At 41.2% G+C, this 7,315-nt stretch overlaps 1 protein-coding gene across 1 annotated transcript in view; it reads left to right on the top strand.

Annotated features, from left to right (window-relative positions):
• The first annotated feature begins 5,167 nt into the window (after window positions 1–5,167).
• LOC126191100 (UDP-glucosyltransferase 2-like) overlaps window positions 5,168–7,315 on the top strand; it is a 116,681-nt gene continuing 114,533 nt past the window's right edge. The window contains exon 1 of the mRNA XM_049931835.1: window positions 5,168–5,230. The gene's annotated coding sequence lies outside the window, so the exon portion shown is untranslated. The remainder of the gene's footprint in view (window positions 5,231–7,315) is intronic.

The following is a 7,315-nucleotide window of genomic DNA, read 5'->3' as shown; positions in this document are numbered from 1 at the left end:
TCAAATACATCAAGTCTGTTTGTTGCTATGATATCTAATATGTTCCCATCTCGAGTTGGTTTTGTAACGAATTGCTCAAGGTTGTATGTTGAGAGCGCTTCTAGGATAACTTCACACAAGTCTTTTCTTCTGACCCCTCTGATAAACGTGTAGTTTTCCCAATCAATGGACGCCAAATTCAAGTCTACACTTATAGCTAATGGATAATTTGGATATTTATTTCCTATGTACTTAAGACTTTCCTGAAACGTTATGCGACGTTTCTTGCCGATGCTGGTGGTCTATAAAAACATCCTAATACAATGGTCACTCCTAGTCTGATTGACAGCTTTATCCAGACTATTTTACAGTCCGACCCAGTATCGATCTTAACTGCGTTTAACCCTTTCACTGCGCATTTACTCTCAGCGGCTCCCGCCCTGTGCGCGTTATTTTCACCCGGTGCGTATATATACGACTGTAGCAGTCTACCGTTATTATTAAGATAAAAATAAGACGGAAAATCCAGTGTTGTCGGTGTAAATCTTTTCCTTTTTTTTAAATCTTTGTTCAGTAAGTCTTATTTTGTTCAAGAAAGGTACTTTATTGGGAGAAAAAACTACAAAACATATTACATTAGTGATATCTCTCGAAACAAAAATTCAAACATAAAGGCACATTACATTTTACACAAATGTATCTTGTATCACTTCGTTTATCATGTTTTGCACATACAATACACCTTCTTCTTTGAAGTTCCTGGGAGTAGCGAGATAAAGTGGCGCTCAGTTAGGCGTAAGGGATTGTCACCATCAGCCGATCTCCTTCCACGACGCCCCTCTGTTTGCTGTTGGTAGTGAATCTCTAGGATCTCCTTGATAAGTTTCTGTTGAAAATCAGATACTGAAATGTTTCGTGCCGTTTGCGTTTTATATAATGCATATACATTGAGCAGAGACAGATAAACCAAATGAAAAAAAATACTTTTTATACCATTTTACAGTTTTTCGTACACATTCTACTGAGCTTAGCATCGTGTCGCTCCTGTCGACGGCCCCCATATTTTCAGTGTAGCTTACGATGCAAGCTGGTTTTGTTTTTGGTTCATTCGTGGTTCTGTCAATTTTGTCAGTCGCTGTAATTTCGCTTGTATGAAGAGTTGAAAGCATCCTCACTTCCCGCTTGTCCTGCCACTTCAGAGGAAGAACTTTATCTGTTGACATAAACTCGATCTCGCCTTTTTTAAGTTTTTTTGATAAAGCAGGCACGCCTTTGCGGTTTGTTCTCACAGTTCCACAGGCATTAGTCACTCTGTCATGCAAATAAGAAAATAACGTTGGGCTAGTGTACCAATTGTCAACATATAATGTGTGACCTTTACCAAGGTAACGTTCAAGTAAAGTGAGAACAATGCTTCCAGGTATTCCAACATTTAAACCAAAGTCAGTTTCTTTTTTTACGTCTGTTGCTGCATCCACATTAATAATAAAGTCGAGAATATAACCAGTTTCACAATCACATAACACAAAAAATTTTACACCAAATCAGTGGCGTTTGGAAGGAATGTACTGCTTGAAGAAGACACGACCTTTGAAGAGAACTAAACTTTCATCAATGCACAAATTTTTAAAAGGATAGAAAGGACCTGGAAATACTTTTCTTGAGTGATCCACAGTTCGACGTATTTTCAGATTTTATCATCTCCAGGGTCCTTACTGTTATCAGCAAAATGTAACATTCTAAGTAACAGAATATATCTGTCTCTCGGCATGATTTGCGCAAACATTGGAGTAGACAGTAACTGATCATTGGTCCAGTAACTGTTTATTTCATTTTTTCTCACTTGAGCCATCAGAAAATTTACAACAAGGAAACAGTAAACTTCGTCACTGTTTGTGTTTTTCTCGGAATCGGAGAAAGAACCGACGATAAGATCAAAATCTGGATCTGTATTTACTGGGTCAACGTTTGTTGGTTCACAAATATTTTTTTATATTTGCGGCGACAGATTTATCTGCCAGGTCGTCGTCGTCATTATCTGTCCACCCAAAATCAGCTGGATTGGGCATGATGACGTCCTCGTCGTCACTTTGGTTTAGAATACTCAGCAGCTCATCGTCTGTAAACGGACGGTAACGTCACGTCATTCTATTCGGTAACGCGGAAACGGCCGCACACAAATTAGGTAATATAGCGATACGAATGAACTCAGCAGAAAGAGAATTCAGCATTCAGTAGTCGTTCAGGTATTTCCTAGTATTCGAGCAATTAAACTGCATACTTGCGCAACAATTACCTCCGACTCGCTGGCCCGATTGTCGGCGTTATACGTAACTATACGACTGTAGCAGGGAACCGCTGTAAGTATTTTTTTATAGCAAATAGTATATATACGTCTGGAGCACTGAAATGATTAGCGTATATTTACGTCTGGAGCAGTAAAAGGGTTAAACAGCTTTTAACTACAATGAACACACCACCTCCCATAAGATCAGTCCCACCCTTCCTAAACATTGTCCACTCCGAGTTCAAAATTTCACTTCTATTTATGTCTGATTTCAAGAAGCTTTCGGTACCTAATACAATCTTGGCATTACTACTGTTTATTTCGGAGAGTAACTCGGGGATCTTGCTACAGATACTTCGACAATTATCTAACATGAGATTTAGCATATTTAAATCCTCTGGAATGATCTGTTTAGGCGAACTGACAATTTTCAGTTGGCACACCCACATCTGTGTCATGAACTGGTAATTTTTCAGGCCACCAGTTTGTTTCCCGTGTGGAGGAACCTAATCTAAAAAACCCCCATGTGCACGCCACAAGTGCTGTGCTACCCATGTAGCCGCCTCCTGTGTGTAGCACACCCCTGATCTATCGAGTGGCGTCCTACAGCCTCTGGTTTAGATTCTCCACTCGACTCCAAACCAGAGGATCTCGGTGCACCCTAGGTACGATACTGCAAGTCATCAGCTTGGCTTCCACTTCTTGAGAGATGGAGACCGTCTTCGCCAATTTAGCCAGCTGTCGAAAGGATCTAAGGATTTCCTAGGAACCCCGATGACTGGCGTCGTTGGTGCTGACATGTGCAATAATCTGCAGCTGGTTGCACCCCACAAAAAAAGTTTAACTGTTCCAATAAAAGAAACTTATAAAAGTGTTTCATTAGTTGCTTTTATTCAACTTCTTTATCTTCAAATATTACAACAAAAATAATAAATTATGTACTAACACAGTCCTTTCACTAAATTTCAATCACCAACTTTCCCCTCCGAATGCATAAATATTTTGTTGACGCCGATCTACATAGGGAGAAACGACCATTATAATAGGAAGACGGATATCAGAGCTCATGTGGAAAGATATAGGTGTTCTGTTTTTTCTGTGTAGTGTTCGAGACTGGAATCACACAGAATTATTGTGAAGGTTGTTCAATGAACCCTGTGCCATGCGCTTCAGTCTAATTTACGGATATCGATGTAGATGTAGATGTAGATATAGTTCCACACTAAAGTCTCAATTTTGCATTCTCCAGCTTCTATCTGTTTTGCCCAATGTGAAGTGCATGTCATGGGAAGCAATACATAGATGATGGGCAGGTTTCAGATCACCAAGACGCTGGCTTCGACGTCGACCAGTAGAGTGGAACTAGAGTCTCTCCCAGGTGACGTAAGGCCGTCGCATTGAACGGTGGTTATCTTGAAGAACACGGTTTTGTAGCGAAAAGAGTAGAGAGTAATGTGATTTATTGAAATCCTTAATGAAACCAACTTGCTTTTCCGGGAGAAAAATGTGTTGCCCTGCTTATTGAACCCCACTCGTTCGTTGCGTAGTGGTCAACAGAAATATAAGAGGCCATTTACTTTAGCTGAGCATGTGTCATCAGATGTCATCATGTGATGTACCATCGGGTATAACTTCAGGTCACCGCTGCTACTGATTGACGGAAATGTTATGGAGAGTGGGTAAGTCACAGTCGTCTCCGTCGTCATGCATTACCTCTTACAACATAATGTCGTAGTGCCATTTCCCAAATGCACAATGTTCTTCCACCTACGGCACATACATTCATGAAATGGCTGCGTGATTTTGGGGAGCTCTGGTGGTCAAAAATTCCCCAGATCTCTTCCTGATAAAACTTGTGTGTGACGGGCTTGGACGTCAACTGCGTTCCAGTTACAGCATGATGGACATGAATGACACAATATTTGTGAGCCTGCTTTCCTATGGAGCGGAGACCACCGAATCAGAGCTTGCTTCCACGCCAAAGAGGGAGCAACTTTATACTGATAAGTAGATTATACAGCCAAGTATTTTTGTGGATTTGAATCGATTTTGTAATCACTGAAACGAAACTACATACCCTTTGCATCCCTGAAATTTCGTTTCGTGTCCTCCCCCTTTTCCGGTTACCTGACTTTTTGTGTCATGCAACGTATTTCAGACGAATGTTATTCGCTGCTGCCAGTTTCTATTTTGTATTCTATTTCTCTTGGTCATCGTGAGTTATTTTTCTCTCAAATGACAAAAAATAAGTATTTACCTAGTACTGTATTCACTCCCTAATCTAATATCGTTACCGGTACGTAATATAATTTGTCTGCACCTTATTTCCCTAGTATTGCATTTGTTGATGTTAATATCGTAGGCTACTTCGAGGACACTCTTAATTCTCTTATAAACTGACCTTCCAAGTCCTTTGCTACCTGTGACAAAATTACAGTATCGTCGGAAGAGGTCTAAGTTTTTATTTCTTCCTTAAAGTTTCGCTTTCCCTTTCCCGTTTGCTTCTTCATTGCTCGCTCTATGTACAGATTAAACAACACGGGGATTGACGGAACCAATATCCCCTTCTCTACTACTGCTTCCCTTTCATGTTCTACGACTCTTAAAATTGCAGTCTGCTTTGTCTTGTAGATATTCTATGACTCCCTGTATTTTATCCCTGGTAACTTCAGGGGTTTAGTTTGTCACTCACCTCAACTGGCTGAGCACGCAGAACTGAACACGTCCCATTTTCCTTCTACGGACGCACGCACGTTACTTCGCCCCTCTAACTGCGCGGACAGGAAAACGTGTTCCCGGCCCTGACAAGCGCCACCGGTCGTGGTCGCCCAGATAGCGGCAGCCCCGCCGCCGCCGCCGCCGCCGCCGCCGCCGATGGCGCCCACTGTGCAGACAGGGGCCGCCCCTCTGCCTCACTCCGCCAGCTGCCGCCGACCGCGAGCCTTCACCCGCTGTCAACTCGCCGTGAGTACTGCGTTCCAAGTCCTTCCCCGTCACCTCCAGTCACTTGTTGCTGCTTCAACTAGTTATGGGACTTTAATAGAGTCCCAGGTTCTTACAGCACTCCGGACGGGTTTACTTGAGGTTCCACTACACTGCTTAGGTATACGATTAATACGACGTCACTACTTGGAATTACGCTGCAGTGTCTGCGTACACCCCCAATGGCGCAGTTATCCTTATCTGAGAGTGCTGAAATCGCAGCTTGATCGCAAATATCCGCACACCACTGTGTAAAGCGGGAGGGACCACTACACAACACGGTAGGCGGACCCGCCAGTATTAAAGGAGGCGGGCAGTACCGGGTTGTTAGTGGAGCAGCTGCAGCCCCAGAACGGGTATGTCAGGAGGTCTTATCGACTTCAAACGTGGACCAGGAATTCCGTGTCAGGCGACTAACAGCTCCATCAGGGGCACCTCAACTCTTCTAAAGCTACCAAAGTCGACTCTTGCTGATACTATTCTGAACTGGAAAAGCGATGGAACAACCACTGTTCTACCACCACTAGGTAGATCTCATGTACCGATGAGCAGGAACCGCAGAGGAAAGAGGATGCTGGCTAAAAAAAAAAACCTCATGTAATCAACACAAAGATAATGTACATTCTTCTGGGCCTCCATCGTGAAATGTGTAGCAAATGACTTTATACATATATGAATCCCAGTCCGCTGCTTCAGTTGTATTCCTTTATTCCAATTGTCCTATTCTGCCTACAGCTACCACCGTCAGTATATAGAATTGTATCATTAGTCCCTTCACATTTTTTAGTTACGTGTTATGGCTACGTATTGTGTCTATACGTTTGCTTAAATCTAGTTATTCTGGACTTCAATTTCACATCGGTAGGCGTTGTCGCTTGTTAAATTGCTATGATTTGGTGATATATGTTTTTGACCACTTGTTTGTCATTTTTCACATCAATGGATGGTGTCAAAAGTACTTTGGTTTATAATTGTATGTTAACAAATTCCTGGCAGCTCAACAAGAGATGATATAGGTTTACAAACATGCTTTATATAGGCAAAGAACTAAGTTGGTTAATCGTTTAATCTTTGCTGCTAAATTTGTCTTTGACTATGAAATGTCCATGTTTATCCTACTTTAAGATTTCAATAAAATATTCTATACATTTGGTACTTTTAAAATTTGTTTCTCCTTTTAGTACAGTCTATGGTTGCTTAAAGGTGGGCATATATATTACCATTTCTTTAAGAACGTTCACCATTAATCCCTTCCGTATTACGTGTTCTATACGTTTTGCTTTGTGGTTCTCACTCTGTAATGAGAAGGAAAAAATGGATACATTACGCTCGTAATATCTCACGCACCCTCAATATCTTATGTCAACATTTCCTCCTGTTCGACATATGTAACTTTTTTTACAAATTTTACGTTCGATTTTATGTATGTATGGGTTGTTGTGAACTGGTAATTGCGTTTTCCCTAAATGGATTCATTGTAATTTTTCGCTGGTTTGTTAAGTGAATTTTGCTGTTGTATTGTTTAGTAATGCATTCAATATATTAGATATGTTTCCTAGATATGTCATTTTATGTGTGGAGTTTCCCGTTTCGTTGGTAATTCTCTTACAAATTTTATGTCGTTATGGATTTCGTTGTGTGTGGTTTAGATTTGAACTACTGTCTTTGGTATGAAATCGTTCTGTCGGGCAACATATTGGAGTACAGCAATTTCTTTGTGTATGGTTGATTTTTATGGCGGTGAATAGACCATTCTATTAATCAGTGTGTGGAAATATGCATATTTATGCGCCCTATGACGACAGGATTTTGCATCTACTAATAGATAGTATCTGCTGCTCTCAAAATCCTTCATCAGTAGTATCTTATGCTCCTGTTCTTCATTCGTAGTTCCAAGATCGGATTCCATATCTTCAGGTAGACGTGACAAAGCATCCGCTATTTTGTTGTGCTTCCCTTGAACATATACTACTGTCAAGTTATACTCTTTAAGTGCTAAGGTCCATCGAGAGAGTCTCGCATGAAGTAACTTGCATTGTTGAAGAAAGGACAACGCTTGGTGGTCGG

This window comes from Schistocerca cancellata, chromosome 6 (genome assembly GCF_023864275.1).
Source record: "Schistocerca cancellata isolate TAMUIC-IGC-003103 chromosome 6, iqSchCanc2.1, whole genome shotgun sequence".
NCBI classification, from domain to species: Eukaryota; Metazoa; Arthropoda; class Insecta; order Orthoptera; family Acrididae; genus Schistocerca; species Schistocerca cancellata.
The sequence above is the reverse complement of the archived record's forward strand: the minus strand, read 5'-3'. Positions and strand labels throughout refer to the sequence as shown.